This window comes from Oryzias latipes, chromosome 12 (assembly GCF_053564925.1).
Source record: "Oryzias latipes strain Hd-rR chromosome 12, Olatipes_Hd-rR_3.1".
Lineage (NCBI taxonomy): Eukaryota > Metazoa > Chordata > Actinopteri > Beloniformes > Adrianichthyidae > Oryzias > Oryzias latipes.
Genome location: NC_136248.1, coordinates 3,059,322 through 3,082,483, shown reverse-complemented (window position 1 = coordinate 3,082,483; position 23,162 = coordinate 3,059,322).

Genomic DNA, 23,162 nt, shown 5'->3' with positions numbered 1-23,162 from the left:
AATCATTCAGTGATTCATTTCTACAACGTAGTGACAACGCCGCGATAAAAGAGGCTCATAAACGTAATAAAAGACTTATTAAGCTTTTATTTTGAAGTGAGCTACATTGTTTATCGCACTGTCGTCATCATCCTCCTCCCTCCTCACACTCATGATGCAAAATTAAAAAAGAGAACAAATACTACAGGATGACATAACTAAGGGTGAAACAACGCAAAACAGCCACATGAGAGGGAACATAGACAAAAGAAAAACGCGTGCTCAACCCCATTTCGACCAGAGCAATTAAAGGTATCCCACAATTCCCCGCTCAATCAGCTCTGACAGACCCACCACGCACGTGACGACCACTACGTCTGAAGGTTTCATTTTAACCCTTGTGCTATCCTAAGTATTCACAAGCCTCTAGTTGCATTTTTTTAATCATTTTTATTTCTTAAATATTTGAACAATAAAGTAAACCACGATAAGCAATTGTACCTTCTCCAAGCACAAAGACATTATTTCGATAAATGCTAGTTTTTTCGAAATCGTTGTGATCCTTCAGGCGAATTCAATATCGCAAATCCAATTTGCACAATTTCATAATCAATGCAAAAAGTGGCTACAGCAACAATACGTACGAGCATCATATCCAGAGCTGATCTTCTGATTTCCTGACCCTGTCTCGTCTCTGACTCCGTTTTCATGCCGCCTAACCCGAATCTCTCCTGGATCCTGACTACTCTCGTTTCCCCTCTGATGTTCCCATGCTCGTTATTGACCTCTGCCTGCCTGACCCTGATTTAGCTTTGTGGACTTTTAGCTGTGCTAACAAACCTGCTGCAATTAGAACCAGCCGTCTGCCTGTTTTGTGGCACATAACATAAACACAAATATGTGTCTTATTTTTCTAAAGGATGAAATAAGACTTTCTGGCTTTCTGACCCTCCTCCACCCTTTCCTCCACCTGGAACAATGCTTTGTCATGGACTGCTCCTCATCCACCATCTACGTCAAAACTCTGGGGTTTATTTATCTACGGTTTGAGTCCATCCCATCAGCAAGACGTCATTCCTAGAGCCTAAGCACCAAATTATGGACTTATTTCATTCACATCTTTTGTATTGCTAAAACATTTTTGTTTATTCCCATTCTAAAGATCTTTTCGTATCAAAATAAAGATAAACAGTGATTATTAAATTATTTAAACCCAAATTATCCTTATTTATTTCTAATATGTTCATCTAGCTTTGGACCTAGATGATTGTTTTACCGAGGACAAACAAAGCAGTTTGAGGCAGTTTGATAGATGCACACTGAAGGACATCAGGGGAACTTCAGGCTAACAGATCCTCAGAATTTACACAGAGAAAGCAGCAAAGACTCAAAGATGCAATGAGCAAAAGCAGGGAGAAACATTTTCTGACAACTGAAAGTTACTGAGGTGCAGAGAACAGAAAGAGGGATGCAGAAGAAAACACGAGAAAGGAAGAAATGAGTCAGCCTCACAAAGAAAGACAGTCGAGCGAGAGTCGGTTCAGATCGCCGCTGTGGTTGAGCCTGCTTCCTGTCGGCGACAATTATAGCGCCATGTGTTCCTCTCTGCAAGATGCGGGGGAGGAAGCTTAGATGTAACACGTGGGAAGATGGCTTGTTGCAGTCACTGATGGGGGACCGGCGACATCCTCTACACTAACCTCCTATACTGTCTTTGTGACACACAGAAAAGTTTTTTTGGTTTGTTTGTTTTGTGGTAGAACTCTGCATTATATATGCTTGAACAAGCAAACAAACTTATCATTCAACTTTGTTTTTAAAATGCAGTTGCCTCTACGTATCCCCAAACGCGCCCCCTGATACGATACGTATCCTGAACACATTTTTTCTCTTTTTAAAAAAACTATGACTTAGAAAAAACTCTACCTGAACTTCAATGCGTCTTTCATTGTAATAAAATTGTCAAATTTAGTTTATTTAATGATCACAATGTTAAGCACTGCAACTGTATTTTAGTTTGGTAACTTAAAATATAGAAAGGTAAGAGTCAACATTGTCTGATTTCCACCACAAAATATATTTCAGTATATGAAAAAATATGGAATGAATGTGCCGTAAGCAACAAGGTTGTAAAAGTATGATTGGGGAAATAATATTGCTAAATGTAGCTTCTCCAGTACTTTTCAACGGTTCAGGAGCCTGAATGATGTTTCAAAAATAATGTGATGATGAGGCAGCATGACAGAGCGTTGCACACATCACTCTGATCTATCAGGTCGCTAAACTAGAATCTATTGCTGGGAGGTTCTGCAGAACTTTGGCCCGCTTTGCCAATTGCATTTTGGTTGATGCCAAGTGCATTAGCCTATTAGCCGCTGTGCAGCTGCAGTGCTTCACTCGTTCTTATCTGGGCCTCTAAAAAGCACCAAAAATCCGTGTTTTTATATTTTGCTGGCAGCAACATGGCACAGAGTTTCAGTTCAATACCCATTCCAAGTAAAAGCTAAGTAGTTCATGTCTCATAACAACGAAAAAAGCTGCCTCTAGCTGAGGTCTTCCTGTTGTTTTGTGCAGAGTAGAGCTGCTCAAAGAGGCTCTGTGCTTTGCTGCCAACTAGCGGTCAGAGAGTAAAGTGGAAAACAAAAACCAGACGCTGAAGGACACTCAGAAATAATTAAATAAATATCGTCATGACAGCATTTTAAATCGATTCAAGTATCGCCAAATGAACAATCGCGATATACTGCAGGACCCATTTTTCTAACACCCCTAAAAATATTATGTTGAGGAACTTTTTTGTCATCCAGTTGCATCAAAAGGTCCAATTTGGAATCCCATGAAGAGGAAACAGTGGATGAAGATGCATCAAAGGCTTTTGATTTGAAACCACTAGCAGAGGTGCCCATGCAGTGCAGCGCACGCTCTGAGAGACATTGTGTCTCAGTAGTTATAGTTAGAAGAAAAAACACTGTTTCCATTAAATGATAATTATGTAATAAGTCATTCAAGAACATGGCGACAGATGTAAAAAATACTTTCATTGACAGCAGATACATTTAAATTTCTGCAACGACACCAACACTCATCATCATCTATCAATAATCACAATTATCTATCGCCGTCTTCTTCAGGCCATGGAGCGGCGAGCTCCTTACATGTGGGAGTGGCTTCAGATGAAGCCACTTTGGGAAATGGCTGTGGATCCAACAGTTCCACATGACAAACTTAACTTCTGATGAGCTGTGTGACACTGTGGGACCTCTGGTGGCGCCCACTGCACCCAAGGCAGCCACTTCCTACCAAGAAACGCATCACCATCCAGTTGTTGGTCATGTGACTCATTTAATTTGAAAATAGGGTTTCCATTGCAGTTTTGAGAAATGGGTCAATTTTGAGACGCCTCAAAAACCACCACCTCCAACCGCAAAAGCGTTTTTTAATGAAAGTGTTGTGTTTCCATCAGACAAATTTATTGTCGCAAATCCAACTCATGGAGTTTTATATTCAGTGGAAATGCAGCTACTGTGACCCCTAAAATGACATATTCCCCCTCATTCTCACGCATAATTCTCTTTCTAGTTATCAAAGTTATCAAATGCATTGATCTGACTAACTATGAACTATCAATTGTATAACTTTACTCAGTGTAAACACTGAAGCACCAAAACGATAAAGTCAAGCGTCATTTTGTTCCATCTCTCCTCATTGAAACATTTACTGTTTTTCAGGCGACTCTAAAGGCCCGTACACACCGGGACGAATATTCGCCAGGCGTTATTCGCCAGCGTTTTTCGCCACGTCTTTTGTGTTCACACCCAGGCGATTTTCGCTGACGATGAGCCGAGCGAACATGCAATTTCCTTCCCTGACATTAGATGGCGCTTAATGTAAACAGAAATACTCCTGTACACAAGGTGGCGCTGCGCAACTTTACGATTCTTAAAGTCGCTTTTCACTCAGAAGAAGAGAGCAAGTATTTACGCGCTTGTCAGAATCATACAAAGAAAACATGAATATTTCAAGCACCAGTAGCTCCAACTGGTACTTGGTTCGGGGATGTTTTAGAATGTCCGTCATTATTTCTTCGCGGCAGTGTAGACGCTACTTGGCGTCTAACTTCTTCGCTGGTATGTGTTCTCAGCAAGGCAGTTTTGTGTTTGAGCGCCCCCAAGTTGTGTTTTACTGTAACTTCAGAAGCTCCAGACACGTGTGCAAAAGCGCCGTTCTCATTGGTCGAATAGGTTTCGACGCGACGCGTCGAAAAAAAAAAACCGAACCCGAGGCGTTTTTTTTTTTTGACGCTTTGGCGCTTGGCGTTTTTTCGCCTCGGTGTGCACACTCACATTGGTGCCCTTTGTTTAGTCACGAGGCGTTAAACGTCGGCGAAAATCGCCGGCGAAATTCGTCCCGGTGTGAACAGGCCTTAAGGGTGGATTCAGACCGGACACATTTGGTTCTCTTAAAGTGGATTCCAGAACAAATTTTCAGTCTAAATACACCAAAGTGGACCCTATCCGGGACCAGGAACGGCTCTCTGACCCATCTTTCGAGGTGGTCTCGGTTGGTTTCCAATTGGACTGAGTTCCGGTTTGCTCTGAGATTCCTCAGTCGGAATGGGCTCTGTGCTCGGAGCGAAACAACTGGACCAAAACGGCCACCGTAGGCGGGCATTGCAGGATTTAAACAGAGTAGGAACTTAGCAAACATGATGATGAGACACAGCAACTCATTCGAATGTGTTCAGATGAATTCAGGCTCATTTAAACAACTTTTAACATGGTACACATTGCTTCTCACACTTTTTCTGGCAAACTACACGTCATAAACACTTCTCAGTGTACCGTCATAGCCAACGTATCCGCAGTAACCGGCATTCAGCACGCCTCCATCGTACCAAAGCAGCAAATAAAAAGTGTTGTAGCTGATACAGACCTTCAAAATTGGTCAGCAAAAAATAAAGTTTGAGTGAGGAACTATCCAAAACAATGATTGCAAAGCTTAGGACTTCCATTTTTCTTTCTCTCATTGCTTTACAGTCTCTGCTTTGCCCCGCCCTCGTAATCCCTGGGAAATGACTGAGGAGATCTTCATTCACATGCTTTTGTTTACAAGCTTTGGTTCAAAGCAGAAATGTGCTGCTTGAATGCTTGAGAGCCAGTCTGAATACAGACCCAGGGCAAGGTTTAGGACTCAATCTGGACCAAATTAAGCGGACTCGGTCCAGGCCAACATGCTTTTCCAGCCTGAAGTAATAGGATTACCAGATTGCAAGTGAAGCCTCTAAGGATGATCCCGGCTGGGACCCTTTTGTGTGGAGTTTGCATGTTCTCCTCGTGGGTTTTCTTTGTTTTCCTCCCACAGTTCAAAGACTTGCTTCATAGTTTAATTATTGTCTCCAAATTGTCCGCAGGTGTGAATGTGACTGTGTTTAGATTTTTGTGTCTTTCCTGTCTGGTGATGGCGAACTATCCATGGTGAACCCCATCTATGTCCAACAGTGGCGAGGATAGACTCTAGCGAGTCTGGCCCCCTTGAAGGGGGATCAGATGGTTTAGAAGTTGGACAAGTAATTATTATTTTAATGACAAATTACAATTTTGTATTTCTTTCACGCTCTTTCTCTGCTCTCTGAATCCTGCAAAGACACAAAGGCTCAGGTGTCCTTCAGTTCTGACATCACTCTTTATAAAAAATCCAACGCCGTTGCTTCTTTTCCTGTATTATCCCAACTTTTCTCGTTGCTTTTCAAGCACATTCTCACATAATTTCAAGAAAGGTTTGTGGATCTTCAATGTTCCGAGAGCTAACATCAGGTCTGGTTGAAGTCCTTAGCTTCTGGAGAGGATTTTGTGGCCTAGAATTGTTTTCTGCATCACTTTGGCACATTTTCTGGTTTCAAAGCAAGTAAAAAGACCTTTTAATTGGTTTGTCCCTGTGACATCACTTCCTCTAACACACACAGGAGGAAGTCGTCATTTCTGCTCTTTTTGCTTCCCTGCAAATGGAAACAGACAGCCACAAAAACACTCAGGCAGACGCCCGGCTCCCCCCTCCCACAGAAAAGGCCGTCAATAAGCAAATCTGCCTTTTTTTAGAAACCACAAATGAAACCTTCTGCTGGAAGTCATGCAAAAGAGTTTAGAATTTAGAACACAATAACACGCCTTCAGCTTTTCCTTCATACCGTCACAGTTCAGAACACAAAACAAACTTATGAAGCAACACAATAAAAACAAAAAGAGTTAAGTGTTTCAATAGGAGGAGGAAGCCGCTAGATCCTCACTGCTGCACTGACTTTAGAAAAATAAAGAATACCATGACATCTGGAGCTAAAAAGTAAGAACAATGCAAAGGAATCAACGCTCAGACATTTACTTTTATCCACTTTTACCAACAGGGTTTCCTCTTGTAACAGTCAAGGTGGTGGAGTAGCTCTTTTGGGACCTTCAGGTCATCAGTTTGTCTCTGTAGCGTTCTCTGAGTCTGCTTGTACTGCACCTCCTTTTTTGGGGGGGAAACTGGGACACTCGGGTTGTGCAGCTCCTGCTTTATTGATGCATATTTTGAGACAGTAGACGTAGGATGATGGTCATTCATAACAAACAAAAACTGTTGGAGCCCCAGAATCTACGCATTCGTGAGTCTTTTTGCTGCCAACTTGACTTTTGCTCTCTGCTGAGCTCCCGTTGTCTTTTGCAGAACCCGTGAATGTCACAATCTGCCGCAGCTTTACATTTTTTGAACAGTTCCTTGAATCAATTCTATTTCATTTTTGACCCAACAGACTTCATCAATGTTTACCATCAACATTTATCCAGTCATAAAAAATGACCTTTACCTTGTAACTAATCATATATTCACTTGCAAAAATTCAGTCCAAAGCAATGAGCAATTGTTTTCCGATCAATCGACTATTTATTACCAGTTTTGAACTATTTTTCTGTGTATCCTGTTATTTTATCTCTCTGTATTTTATTGATTTTTGTTAAATAATTTCGTATGTTTTTCATCAAAACACGTTTTTAACTGCTCATTTGCATATCGAGTGTTTCCTCTTTCCTCAGAGATTATAATGATATTCCCACACGACTGCTATTGTAATTGTTATTTCATGTTGGACTTTATGTGTTTAAGTGTGGGATTAAACATTGGGGCTTTTTTTGAGCACTTGATGCTTTTGTAGTAGTTTATCAAACGTTTATGATTTAAATAAAGTTAATTCATTGAAATAAAAAGATTAAATGGTTCGTTAAAAAACACACTGTACATGAATCCTTTCACATTAACCCTGTAAACTGATGTAATTTGGTGTTATTTTCTGTATGTTTTTATGTGTTTACACATGTTTTTCATGCCAGATTTCCCTCTACCAACTTTCTCTGATTGAATAAATTCAGAGGAGTGAGCAATCTGCGTCCTCTTCGCTGCAGCTCTTGTTCTTTTCTTCTATAAGAAAATCAGATTTGTCGATATTCAACACTTTGCAGTTGTGAAGTGTTTGTGCAACCAGAGCAAACCAGCTGATTCTGTCATGGAGAAATGCAGCTTTGCACCGTTTTGAAGAGTTGCATGTCGGTGCACATCAGCCAGTATGAAAAGCTGCTTTTCATGGTTGTAAGTACACCAATCACTGCCTCCTTCTCCTCCTTAAATCCTCAAACTCTGCTGCTTTATTTCTTGTGCATTTCTTCTTTGCTGACTACCGGCAAATCCTGAGCATGTGCAATCTATTTGCATAAATGCCCACATATTATTTTTCAGGTATCCTAGTAAATTTAAAATACTTGGGAATTTCTTATTTTTTACTGGAACTAACCAGACTCCTTTTTGCTAACAAGCAAAAGACAGTTTTCATGTACAGTACATTATCTTGTGGCCTCTGGAGGTACAGAGGTTCTAGTTACAGATGCTTATTTTTGATTAAAGGGCCTAAATCATGTAAAAAAACCTTTTTGAGTTTTTAAGTGTATTATAATGTTCATTCCTCAAAAAAACAACCTCAAAGGGGTATTTTAATCCGTTAAAGCATTCCTGAGTATTCCTCTTAAACCCTGCTCTCTAAGCACCAGCCCCTCATAATCCATGAAAACGAGTGGGTCCTCACATTGTGACATCACAAAGTGAAGAACCACCCCTCCCAGGAAGAGTCTGTGCTGCCAGCTCCGCCCCCAGGCTAACACACACCCACTTTTTCCGTGGCGCCAACGATGATCGACTAAACGTTTTCATTATATACGTACAATATGCACAGACGTTTGTTTTCGTGGGCGAAACGCAGATACGCTGCCGAGGCCGACTCTAGGATGACGTCATGAAATGGGCGGCACCCACAAAGAGGGAAAGGCGGAGCCTCAGAGTTTGGATTTTCTTACTTCCAAGTAGGAAAAAGGGCTGCAAAAATAACTTGTATTTCATCAAAGACATAATTCTTTAGTGTGCCAAAAGTTATATATGATAATATATATGGATATGCATGTAGCTTTGAGTCTGAAAGACTTAAGAAATCATGTAAAGGCCCTTAAAAAATATATGTGTGATTTTGTCATTTCATTTCTGATTCTGTAATTCTCTTGTCTTTTGCTTCAATTAAACCATAACAAACTGAAGAAAATGACACTTTAGCAGAGATGCTGCACACTTTAATTTAATCTGATTTCTATCTAAATGCTCTCAGGTGAAAACCCACTAATAACTTCTACTTTCTACAGGTATTTGGAATATTTAGAACTTTTTCAAAAGACCATAAACATACTTTTCATTGGAGTGGGCGTTTAAAAAGCAATAATTGAATCATGTAACCTATTGTTTATTTTAAGAAAAAACAAAGGGTTGATTTTTACAGGCTGTACCAGATACGTTTCTTTCTAAACTACTCACATCCGTTATTCTCACATGCACTTTTCAGCTTTAATCTGTGAAAAGACAAACCACATTCTGCAAACTTTATCCTCTATATGTTGCCTCAAAAATAACTAAGAAATGATCATCATCCCACTTGTTGGACGGGGAGAAAGGCTGTGAGTTTCTACCCTCATCTGCCCTCCCACCTGCCGTATCTCTGAACACCACCCACTTCCCACATTCCTGCCACGCGTTTGCACCTACACCTACTCCTTCCTCGAAACTTCTTTTTGCTTATTTTTAAGAGGAAATTTTAGCATGCAGATCATGTCTTGCCAGGTAACTCCCCCGCAAAAGTCTTTGAGAGTTATTTCAGGCAACAATTTGTTTGTTTGATGTGACAGAAGTACCCACATAATTCCCCTTTCAGAGAGGAAGGGGAGGTGACATCGATCGCATTTTGTCAGACAGAGAAACTAGAAGTTGAGCATTTTTATTTCCAATTATAAACAAGTATTTTAATCTCCTCTGGCATACAGCAGTCTGATCAGGTATAACATCTGAGCTAAAATAGAACTTATAGACCGACTGTAAACAATAGATAGAGGTTCTGGGTGTAGAAAAAGGGAAACGTTATTTTCATTGATTATTAGTAATGTCCTCGTTCATAATAGTTTACCAAACAAAATCCCTTCCCTTAAAAACGGAATAAATAGAAAATGAAGCCATGAACATCCAGCTCCCTTTTAAAACCATGTGTGTTTAATTTGGTGTCAAAACAGAAATCAAACACTTTATGCTGATTGGTTGACAAGTGGATAACAGGTTAACAGTCACACACACAGACCCACACTGTCACCTAAAAGGTGAGAACGGAATCCTCCGTTTAACCTGTGAAGCATGTTTTTGGACTGAAAATCTCAAAAACCTCACAAATGTCAATTAATGGCCAAAATTGAAAAGTCAACAATAGCAAGGCAAAAGTATTTTACAAATCAATTCTTTAAAAATCAGACTTCAGCGATTTTCTGGATTTTTTCTCTCTCATTTTGTCTGTCATGGTTCAGGTTTACCTATGATGAGAATTTCAGCCTTCTCTCATTTTTTAAGTGGGAGAACTTGTACAATTGGTGGCTGACTTCTTTGCCCCTCTGTAAGCGAATGAAATCAAACAAGTCAACAAGTCATAGTGATGGTTTTTGTCATTTATGTTTTTATCAAACTCCTAAATTTCCTTGTTCATTTACAGTCCATGATTCACCACATTTGATGGAAGAAATACCAAATTAGCTCAATTTTATTCAAATAAAAATGTAAACACATTTTTCCATGAAACAGACATTCCTGCAAAGATACTTCAGGATGAAATGCTTTTAAATTCTGACTCAAACTCTAGTAAAATCAGTTTGTTCACAAAGGTTTGAAAAACGGACTAAAACTGATTATTGTTTTGTGAAGCATGTGAAAACATCTGTGATATGAACACTCTGTGCTGTGTTCGGAGAACTCTCGTCCACCATTTAGTTCCTCTTTCTTCTATTGTGTAAAATCAGCTGCCAATCAAAACTGCCCTGCTGAATGAGTAGATGACTTACTGACCTGCATTCACTTCATGCTATCAGCCAGGAGGCTTCCATCTTTTTTTTTTTTTTTTAACTTGTCCTGTCCAACAACTGGGCAGTCAGATGAGAGCTGAGGGCCTCTTGGGTTGGACATATTTTACTTTAACAAGAGGGGTTATTAATCTTCAGACAAACCAAAGGTATGCCTGAATAAACCCCTTTTGTAATTGAGGCCAAACTTTATTAATTTCAAACATGTCTGAAAATCTTTGGTGTTGGACCGGACGGAAAAGGAAAGAGGGGAAGAAGAGAGAGGGACGTTAGAGAGAGGGGGGGTAGGGGGTGATAATAGGAGGGGAAGGGGGGTAAGACCATGAAGCAGCATAAAGCAACAAGTTTACTGGTTGTTAATCATTACGGTAAGGTTCAAATGTAGTACAAAAAGGGCGGAGCCTGTCCACACACACACTCAAATGTTATAAACACACCTGTTAGTTGCAAAAATGTCCACCTGTCGACATGTACACAAAACAGATAGTGTTCACACACGCATACTTATGCCTTAAATCCAACTAATGTGAAATATTTCAGTCATTCAGTCATGCAAACTGTTAGTACAAAGGTGAGCTAACACCTGTGCCCAGGTGAGTGTTTATGTTCTTCTAAAATGGATGGTGGAACGTGAAAAGAAGGAGGGAGAGTGCCCAGCCATCCCCACCCCAAGACCCCCACCGCACCAGCAGCGGCAGCCGGAATCCCCCCAACGCCACACGGGAACCGACAGGGAACAACCGCCGCCCGGGCGACCAAGCCCGCCACCCAGGCCAGGGCCAGCAGGGCCGCCGCAAGGCCCCCAGAGCCAGAGAGCAGGGAGGCACGGAGGGAAAGAGAGCGCCGCCCCAGCCCGACCAGGAGAGCAGCCCCCCCGCCGCGCCGGGAGAACCCAACGCAGGGCCCCACCGGAGAAGGACGCCCACAGCCCCAGACGAGCACCCCACCACCACCCAGGAGTTCCGGGCATCCCCCCGCCCCAACCCCAGGTACGAGCCAGGACCCCCCAAGGGAGACCCGCTCCGCACTCCAGGCAGCCACCCGCCCGGCCCACGGTTGGTCCAGGGAAGAGCGAGGCAGGGGGCCCGCCGCCCCCGCCCAGGAGGGGGGAACCCCGGGGAAAAAAGAGGGCCCACAAGGGGTGTTGTAAATATGGCCCGACCAGGCTCGGCCACAGTTGGAAATTTGGCGGGGCCCAGCACTCAGGAGCAAGGACCAGAACCCACCCCCCAGGGACACGAACACCCCCGGCTCAGATGTAATGTGAACCCCCCCACCGCGCGGAGAGAGCACCGCCGGGCCCAGGAAGCCGGCACCCCGGGGACACGGCCGCCGTTTTAAAAGGGGCCCGTACCCCCCACCAGGGAAGGGGTAGGGGACAGATGGTCCTAGGTCCCAGGCTTCCATCTTTTATTATAAGACCATCATGGGTCTGCCATGATTTAACCCTACTTTTGGTTGAGCCATAAGGAGCCATTCTGAGAAAGAAAGCGATAGAAACAAATCACACTATAATCTCTAATGAAAGCAACAAACAAAAACTTCCTTCCTCAACAAGGTAGAAGGTTGGCGCCATTGTTCGTCAGCGGAGCCGCCATCAGTGTGTGAATGGGTCTGTGACTAGAGCGCTTTGGGCCTTCAGAGAAGGTAGAAAAGCGCTTTATACGTATACGCCATTTACCATTTTAAACTTCAAATAAATGTATTTCATTACAAGTCATTTATAGGGTGTCCATAGTATGGATATAATGGGTTTACATTCCAATACTTTTTAGTTTAATATTTTGTCTTTAAACCAAATGAGAAAACTCATCAACATAGGTCAACAATCAATCACTTTGAAAAGTCTGATACGCATTTCCAGTTCTGTAAGGGTGTGTGTGCAGATGTGTGTGTGGGGGGGCTGATGCATTCTGGGAGTGTAACCTTTGTTCTATCCTAGGCACTTTAACATTGGGAGTTGGGTCATCTAGACCCACTAGACCAGGGGTCGGCAACCCATGGCTCCGGAGCCACATGTGGCTCTTTCATCCTTTTGTTGTGGCTCCCAGTGACTTTGGAAAATAATGAGTATTTTATAATAATTACATTTTATTTTAGTTTGTTCATCTGCTGGCTCCGTCCCACGCCAAAACCATCTTCCTAAATGAGCTCGTATTTATCGGGCGAGAACTGCAGAGCTGATAGCAGAAGGACACACGCGGTCTGGAGGGATCTTCTGCCGGGAACTTGACGTACCGCGGGGCAGAGAGCAACTCGCTGATAACAGAGAGTTTGCGCCGGTGTTGCCAGATAGAGTCACAGTTTTCCAGCCCAAAAGTCATCTGAAAACCGCCAGACCCAGCCAAAAACCGCCCAACACAACTTTTGTTGATGTTTTTTTTCGCACTGGACTGATTTAGCAAAATAAAAGATTTTTCTAGATAAAAGATAGTTCAGACTAATATTAAAATGTGTACAATATTGAATATTTCTTCAGGGGGCCGCCTTTTTCCATTCATTTTCTTAACCCGCTCTATACCCGCTATAACCTGCGTCCGGCTCTTTCATCCTTGTGCGGCGCTGGAGCGACCCGACTATCGTATTTAGCGCTCTCTGTGTAGGACTCACTGAGGAGCGCGGGGAAACAACTCTCAGCTGCAGAGGATATGAACAGGTGAACAGGTAGAGAGGAAAAGCAGGTAAAGAGGCGGAGGAGGGGCTTTGGCTTCGAAAAAACACGGGCGTCAGATTGAGACGCAGCTTTCTCTGGGATGATTTTATGAACCCAAATATGGAAACATGATTACCAAGTAGAACTCTTCAAAATAATAAACCTGATCTCTCTACCTTCTCAGTGTCTACCATGCATTGATAAACACATCGCTCCATGTAGCGATCAGACCATAACCTCTAGCTGGTAGCTCCGCCCACACGCAACCGCGGTATCATCCTTTATTTTATTTTTATTTTTTTGGTATCATCCTTTTAAGAACACAATGTGCATTTGCAGTGATGTATGTTTCAGAGGATGTCCGATTGGCCAATCTACATGTCAATCAAGTCCCGTACTTCTCAGTGAGGATTTTGATTGGCTGGTGGATTTTTTTTACTTTTTTTTATCTTTTCTGGCCCGCGATCTACACTCATGTCCTTGAAGATCGACGTAATGAGCACCCTTGATATAATATATACATGCATAATATATATAATGATGTTAAAACAGGTTGTGGCTCCAGGTGCTTTCTTTTTTATTAGGGGCGGTCCCAAATGGCTCTTTGAGTAAAAAAGGTTGCCGACACCTGCACTAGACAGTGCTCTGAACCTTTTTGTCTTCAATGATTTGTGATCTTCACTGGTGTCCATGGATTACATGAAATCTTTTCACCTTTATCCACCTTTGTCATGGTAGGGAGAACACGTCAATGCAAGGAGGGGGGGGTCATCTAAGATAGCACAAGAACTACACAAGGCGAGATAGGAGTGGAGGAAATCAAACGTGAAAACATTTTTGGCTTATTTTCCAAAGTCAGAACGCAGTTCCCCGGAATGGCTGAAGCTGTGCTGACCTGTTACAGTTCAATTCATGAAGCAACAATAACAATTTCAACACTTCAGGAAGCTAAAACTTACAGAAGCATAATGTTATATAAAAAATCCATAAGGTCAAGACAATAATAATCAACAGAAGATGATGATATGATTGTGTGCTGGCAGCACAAAGCCTGATGAATAAACTCTTATTTTGAAGGGTTGAAAACTTAAGTTGTCAGGATCCTGTTGCGGACACAAACGCAGGATGCAGGAATGCAGAAGCAAAGTTCTTTAATTCTGCACTGAACTGAACTGAATGATACTCAAGGCTTGAGGTTACAGTAGACTCGAGAGGCAAACAAAGCAATCTCGTAAAGAGTGGAGGAAATGCACAGATTAAATACACAGAAGGACTGATGACATAAGTGAACACAGGTGTAGCCAATAAGATGCCAGGTGGAAGGAAAAGTAACTGCAAAGAAGAAAACCCAGGAAACAATGAGCTGGAAACAGGTTAAACTGAACACAATTACAGACCCCACCCCAAATACCCCACATAAGTAGTAACTGCTGGAACATTAAAATGCTGCATGTGTTAAAAACTCTGCAAATCCATCCAAACTGCTGTGTATGAAACTGATGGTTCATCTCAGAAACTGTAATACTTCATACATAAAAATCCTAAAGGTAACGTCAAGCTTCACAGTGTGTATTTGTTCCAGCTGCCATTCAAAAAGGAAATCAGTGACAAAGGAGAACATTTAAACTTTACTCTCAAAAACCCTGTAATATATACAACCTTTTAAATTCTCCTCTGTGTTTTTAGTGTTTTTGTTGATGATGGAAAACATATATGAAGAAAATTCAGATCAAAATTGCCATTCTGAGTATTTCTTTGTGAATTTAGAGCATCTTCAAATGTGCTGTTTAAAAAAGTTTCTAGCTGTGATGTAAATCAAACGCTGGGCGGGCCAAAGCTGCCTGCTCCGCCCCATTCCGAATAGGGGTGTAATGATTCATTTTAACAACAATTCCATGCATATAACAACAATAATAATAATACATTTTATTTGTTAGGCACCTTTCAAGGAACCCAAGGTCGCCGTTCATAAAAGAAATGAAAATAAAATAAGATAAAAGCAATCGAATGCACAATAAAATATACATATAAATAGGCCAGAAATAGGAAGTTATCGGAGGGGATAGGCGAGTTGGAAAAGATGAGTTTTCAGTTGTTTGGCGAATTGTGAGAGAGACCCAATGTTTCTGAGCTCCAGAGGTAGAGAATTCCAGAGCCGGGGGGCAGAGCATTCAGCTGCCCCCCGGCAGTGACAAGGCGAGCAGTGGGGACATCCAGATGAAGGGAGGAGGAGGATCTGAGGGTACGGGTGGGAATGGCCACATGAACAAGATCTGATAGATATGATGGAGCAAGGATGTGGATGGATTTAAAAGTCAGGAGAAGTATTTTGTATGTAATCCGGTGTGTGATTGGTAGTCAGTGGAGCTGCTGCAGAACAGGTGTGACGTGTTGGGAGGAAGGCGTTTGAGAGATAATTCTGGCAGCTGACTTCTGAACATACTGTAGTTTACGTAGAGTTTTTTGTGGTAAACCAAAAAGAAGGGAGTTGCAATAATCCAGGCGGGAAGACAAGACTGTGAACCAGAACGGCTGTGGAATGAGGACTGAGGGAAGGGCGAAGACGAGGGATGCTGCGAAGGTGGAAATAGGCAGATCGGGTGATGTTATTGATGTGAGAAGTGAAGGAGAGGGTGCTGTCGAAGATGATACTCAGACTCTTAACCTGAGGGGAGGGGGAAATGGAGGAGGTTTCAAAGGGAATAGAGAAGTTCTGGATGCTGTTTATAACGGATTTGGTGCCGATCAGGAGAAGTTCAGTTTTGTCGTTGTTTAGTTCTAAGAAATTAGTAGTGAACCAGGATTTTATTGCAAGAAGGCAGTCAGTGAGGGAAGTCATAGTTATAGTTTGTGGTTGCTGATTACTTCATGGTCAATTTTGGTTCACATTAAACTATTTGATTCTCTGTCCTAAAATGGATCCAGATCCTCTTCATCCAAATATCCAGCAGTGAGACTCAGACAGAAATTCCTGCTACTGAACAGTTTTCCAGATTCTTGGATTTCTTCCAGATCATCAAGTCAAATCAAATCAAATCAAACTTTATTTATAAAGCACTTTTCATATATAAATATAACACAAAGTGCTTTACATTAAAACACAACAAAATATAAAAACAAGCATTGACGATTTAAAAATAAATAAAATAAAAATAAATAAATAAATGGGGCCCCCCTCCCCGTACCTAGCCCCCCACTCCTTTCACACCTCCCACCCCCTAAGTGATGGCAAAGGACAATGAGAAATAGGCTGAGCACAAAAAGAGGATGCTGGAAACGCTAATAATTGGAACCTCCCCCTCCGGGAACAGCCGCATAGACAGCCAAATGCAGCTTCACAGGCGGGGACCGCTCCACCACAGCTAAGTGGTGATGCAGGTCCCCATCTAGAGCTGCAGTGGCTGAACAGCAGCCGACCCAGAAGGAGGGGTGGAAATGAAATCTGTGTCCAAACAAACAAGTAAACTAGAATGAATGTCAAATCCATTCACATGTTAGTTTCCTAAAGTTCTCCACTGTTGTTTTCCCACATCCAAAGAATCCAAAGGGAACATTCTTAGAACATTCTAGACACTGGATGGTCACATGACTTTATTCAAAGTCTGTCCACACATTGGACTGGAATGACGGACTGATCCGTTTCTGCTGATGTCATCATGTGTGCTGTCTGCTGTGATTGGTCGTTTTATTATAGTCAAATAAACCTACTGTACCTCAATCCAGATGGTTTGTTCCAGAAATCCCCCCAACTGTCCCGCCCACAACCCAGAGGTGAATTTGTGATGAACTTCTGCTGCTTTGCAGAAAGTATGTCCCAGGAAACAACACAGATTTCTGATTTTGGCCAAAAACCACATAATCATGATTAAAAGACCACTGGGAATGCTTTGACAATAGATCAAAAATGATCCAAGTGGGACTTTAAAGTCAAAGTGCTTTATATGTTCTTTTTTCTTTACACAGACTACATTATAATGCTTATTTTCTCTTTTGCGTTAGAGAGTTGCATTTATTTCTGTAACTCTCATACAGGAGAATGCAGGGTTTTTTTTTTTTGGGATCCATAATAACAGCTTTGTGACTCTATGCTATGTTTACATGTAGCTTTAATTTAGGGCTGAAGCTAAATATAAGCAGAGGTTAAACAACTGCCATTTCAAGAACAGTGGTTCTTAAACCTGATGCTTCTGTCTGTTTATCACATGAAGACATCAACATCCTGTGTGGCTTTAACTACACTTTCACTGTCACCCTCTGGCTGTTTTACTAAGCAGGTGGACTGTGAAGCATAAACACTGTGATGGTCCTTAGCCTGTTCGCAGGACTCAGCATCACTTCCTGACAGCAGATGAAAAAACAGACAACCATTAAAATACATGCACTTGATCAATAGCTAACATTATGAAAAATGTCAGGTTCAGCTTCATTGTGTTTGAAGCCTTTGAAGCTCAAATAGACATAAACATTCATTCATCTAAACCCGTTTTCGGAGTCACAGGGCTGCCGGAGCCTCACCAGTCTGTCACATTCTCACCTAAGGACAATTTAGATTAACCAATTCTCCTATGAAGCCAGGGAGAACATGCACACTCCACACAGAAAGGTCCCCCCACTGGTGTTCTGATTGAGGCCCCCCAGCCAGGACTTGAACCAGGGCCTTATTGCCATGAGACAAGAGCGCTAACCACTGCGCCACCATGACACATAAACAGGTCACTGTTATTTTTTATTCTTTTATTTTTCAGTGGAAAATCACCCAAACCTTGTGTGCAAAACATAAAATAACACAGTTCAGACTTCTAACGTTATTATTTGTATAGCACCTTTCATTCAGTTGAAACACAAAACCCTTTACATAAAAGCAAATTTCACCCTAGGTGTGACTGCAAGTGTGTGTGACTGTGGCCCTGCATCAGACTGACGACCTGTCCAGGTGTACCCTACCTTAACTCATGAGTGGCCAGGTTAGGCTCAGACAGAGACAAAATGGGTTTGGAAAATGGATGGATGGATGGATGGATGGATGGATGGATGGATGGATGGATGGATGATGGATGGATGGATGGATGGATGGATGGATGGATGGATGGATGGATGGATGATGGATGGATGATGGATGGATGGATGGATGGATGATGGATGGATGGATGGATGGATGGATGGATGGATGGATGGATGATGGATGGATGATGGATGGATGGATGGATGGATGGATGGATGGATGATGGATGGGTGGATGGATGGATGGATGGATGGATGGATGGATGGATGGATGGATGAATGGATGATGGATGGGTGGATGGATGGATGGATGGATGGATGGATAATGTATGGATGGATGGATGGATGGATGGATGGATGGATGGATGGGTGGATGGATGGATGGATGGATGGATGGATGGATGGATGGATGGATGATGGATGGATGGATGGATGGATGGATGGATGGATGGATGGATGGATGGATGGATGGATGATGGATGGATGGGTGGATGGATGGATGGATGGATGGATGGATGGATGGATGGATGGATGGATGGATGGATGATGGATGGATGATGGATGGATGGATGGATGATGGATGGATGGATGGATGGATGGATGGATGGATGGATGGATGGGTGGATGGATGGATGGATGGATGAATGGATGATGGATGGATGATGGATGGATGGATGGATGGATGGATGATGGATGGATGGATGGATGGATGGATGGATGGATGGATGGATGGATGGATGGATGGATGATGGATGGATGATGGATGGGTGGATGGATGGATGGATGGATAATGTATGGATGGATGGATGGATGGATGGGTGGATGGATGGATGGATGGATGGATGGATGGATGGATGGATGGATGGATGGATGGATGGATGGATGGGTGGATGGACAGACAGAAAGAACTGAACAAAGATGTAAAAACTGCATACGGAGATCCTGGACCAGCATTCATCGCCAGTTCGTTGCCCCTGATGGTGCATAGCATGGTCGTCACAGTCATAGCTATTGTTTCCAAGACTCTGCCTAAAGTCTCGCTCTTACCTTGTCTCCAGGAATCCATTACCACGAGTGGTCGCCTGAGTCATCTACATTCCCGGATCTCAGCCTCGTCATTTCCTCCGGTCACGCCACGAACCTTAGCTGATTCTCCAGGCGCCATGAGCCTCTGGCGGTATTCCAGTCACGCCACGAGCCACGGTCGTATCCACCAGTGACATCACGAGCCACAGATATCCTCCATCTTCGTCGTGGGTCATCCTCGGATTCGACTGCTTCGCCTACAACGTACAGAACCACGAACTGAAAATTAAACTATTTCCACTTACCTCAAACCTCACCTGTGTCTCCTTCCGGGTTCCAGCGTCTGGGTCTGTTTTGTCCCACTAGCCATGACAGAATTGGAATGGAAAATATACATTGTAGCATGAATATGCTGACAAGTCTGCATTACCAGCTCATATAACTGTAGACATTTATTCATTTTTGAGAGATTGATTTTGCAGAATGATGTTTTCACTGAGGTTGCACTTTGTTGACGGTCCCTTGGCAGCCGTCTCGCTGCATGTCTGCATTTACAGCTGGAAGAGAACCATCCTCATTAAAGAGCAGAAAAAACAATCTTTCTTCTTTAGAAATGCATTTGTAGTTCACTCTCTGCGTTAATACAAAATGATTGAGATACTTTTGTCACATTTGAACGTTCATCACAACAGTTATTGAAGCAGCAAGTCCAAATCTGTGAAGACCTTTATAACTTTACCAAGTTCTCTGATTCCTTCACTCTGATTGGTTGACTCCCCCCTCCTCTAACCCCCCCGTTCCTATCGGACACAGATGAGTTTTGACACAAGTTTCTCGCAAGGAATGTGTCAGACGTCCGAGCTCAGTTGTAGAGCACACGCAGAAGCACATTTGAGCAGTTGTAATCACAGATTGGAGGATGTAACTCTAAATGAACACATGCTAATGGGAATTTGTCGGTTCCGATTTTGTTTGTCAGACTTTACAGCAGAAGATTTTTACACACAGATGCAGATTTTTGGTGTGCAAGTTTTCACATTCTATTTTACAAGTTCTCACATCAAATCTACAAGCTCATCCATGTAGACACATTGTTACCTTCATACCTTTCCTCTTCATAGCCTCTCGGATCACTTTGTACGGAGCCCGTGTCCTGACATTAAGATATAAAAATATATCTTGTTCCCACAGATTAATATCTTGTTCCCACAGGTTATTATGTCGTTCGCACGAAATACTATTCCGTTCCCACAAGATACTATTCCGTTCCCACAAGATACTATTGCGTTCCCTCAAAATACTATTACGTTCCCTCGAAATAATTAACTCGTTCGAACGCAATAATTAATCCGTTCGAACGCAATAATTATTCACGTCATAAGTCATACACGCGGATATGCTCTCTGTACGCCGGCAAAACTAAGCCGCTTTCAGCGGTAACTTCCTGTCTCTGTGACCCATATTCGTTCAAAAAAGGAACATTAAAAACAAAAATGATCACTTTATTACTGTCTCAATGAATATAAGAAAAATATCAAAAGATTTATGATAACTAGGCTGCTTTGTCATTCGATAGCTCCTGCTAGGCTACTACTAGCTCCGCCGCAGAGCTCTTTGATGTATGCCAGCATTTGGGCAACTGGCTGGTCTGTTGTCAGACAGCTGATATTGTAGTTTAGGGTCGAATAGGAATAATAATATTCAGGACTTGTCTTTTATTAACTTTAGCAGTCAGTCGCTTTACATTCGAAGGCTATAATACATGCTAACTGACTAGCCGATCATTGATCCTGTTATTAATTTAGGTCATAGATTTACAGCAGATACCTTCACATTTCTGTCTGTGTGTGTCTAATTACATTGCATTGAAGATGCAATCACCGTGTCCCTGTGACCAAGGTCTAACAACAAGACCAATGATTGGCCAGTGATTGGCAGCAAAGCACGCTGGGAAACGTGACGTAGTGCTATTGTTGTTATCCTACGAGCTAAAGGTAAGTGCTTTAGGCAAATCAGCCAGCTTAATATGATATTTTTCAGATTTTCATCGTGAAAATAACAAATCGACCATTCTTGCTTTTATTTTTACCCCTATTGAATGCTCACAGAGACACGGAAGTAGCGGCAGGAAGCGGCTTTTGCAGCAAGATGACTGAGGGCGTACCAGATCACCATGTGAATGAACGTGAATACGATGGATGCTTTTGTGCTTTTTGAAATAAATAAATCTGCTCTCTAAACATCCTCCGTGTCTTCAATGCAATGTAATTAGACACACACAGACAGAAATATGAAGGTATCTGCTGTAAATCTATGACGTAAATTAATAACAGGAAATGATCGGCTAGTCAGTTAGCATGTAGCATAATAGCCTTCGAATGTAAAGCGACTGACTGCTAAAGTTAATAAAAGACAAGTCCTGAATATTATTATTCCTATTCGACCCTAAACTACAATATCAGCTGTCTGTCAACAGACCAGCCAGTTGCCCAAATGCCGGCATACATCAAAGAGCTCTGCGGCGGCGCTAGTAGTAGCCTAGCAGGAGCTATCGTATGACAAAGCAGCCTAGTTATCATAAATCTTTTGATATTTTTCTTATATTCATTGAGACAGTAATAAAGTGATCATTTTTGTTTTTAATGTTCCTTTTTTGAACGAATATGGGTCACAGAGACACGGAAGTTACCGCTGAAAGCGGCTTAGTTTTGCCGGCGTACAGAGAGCATATCTGCCTGAATGACTTATGACGTGAATAATTATTGCGTTCGAACGGATTAATTATTGCGTTCGAACGACATAATTATTGCGTTCGCACGAGTTAATCATTTCGAGGGAACGGAATAGTATTTTGAGGGAACGCAATAGTATCTTGTGGGAACGGAATGGTATCTTGTGGGAACGGAATAGTATTTCGTGCGAACGACATAATAACCTGTGGGAACAAGATATTAATCTGTGGGAACAAGATATATTTTTATATCTTAATGTCAGGACACGGGCTCCGTAACTTTGCTTTATTTGACCACTTTTTAAAAAACGCTTTAAATCATCAATTAACCTCTGCCAGCGTTGCAAGATAGTGATGGTTTTCCATCCCAAAAGTCATCTAAAAAACACCAGACCCACCCAAAAAAATTAATCAGTAATTAACTAGCAGTAATTAATCATATATTACTTCCTGATTTAATTGAAAGTCTGACTTTAAGAGATTTTTATTGAAATTACATCCATCGTGTTTGCAGTCAGTCAGAGAAAAACATGAAATAATGGACTCCCATTGAACTTAACAATTACTTTTTTTTTGCTCAAATAATAATAATAATCAAAAAAAGGTAAGTGGAAAAAACACAAATTTTTAAACACTAAGGAGTTCAAGTTTAACTTATCAGTTTATCTTGAACTAAAGTGAAAATTGTTCTCGAATTTTTACTTTTCATGAATTTAGGTGAGGTAAAATATAACTAAATGTCATTGTCCATGCTCTATGTTGCCTCAAGCTTTTGTCTGCAAATGAAGTAAGTATCCCCTATTGATGCTGCATTGTGCTGGACTTTCAGGTGGGGGATCCGAGTCTGTAGCGACAGGGTGTTGGTATTAGAAGATGGTTACCTGGGGGAGAGGAAAGTCATTCTAGATATGAAAGTAATTTCAGATTGTTAGAAGGAACCTCTTACCTCCTACAAAACAGTTTGCCCCTTAGAAAGCATGGTACAATGTTCTTTCTGACTGCCAATCCCGTATATGTCAGGGTTTGGGTTTTTTGCCTTGGTTTTTGCTTCCGTTTTGTTCTGTCACGATTTGAGTTCTGTTTCCTGTTTTATTTTGACAGTTTCCTGTATGTAGTAGTGCGCACAGTGGTACCAATCGCTCCTGATCGTTTTCACCTGTATCTTGTCAGTTCTGCTTGTATTTAACTCTCGTGTCTGCCTTCATCTTGTTCTGGTCCATACCATCATTTACCTGACCGGCTGATTCCCTGTCTTCCTGTTACCCCTGACAGTTTGTCATATTTGGTTACCCTGCTCAGCAGCGCTTTTTCTTTTATG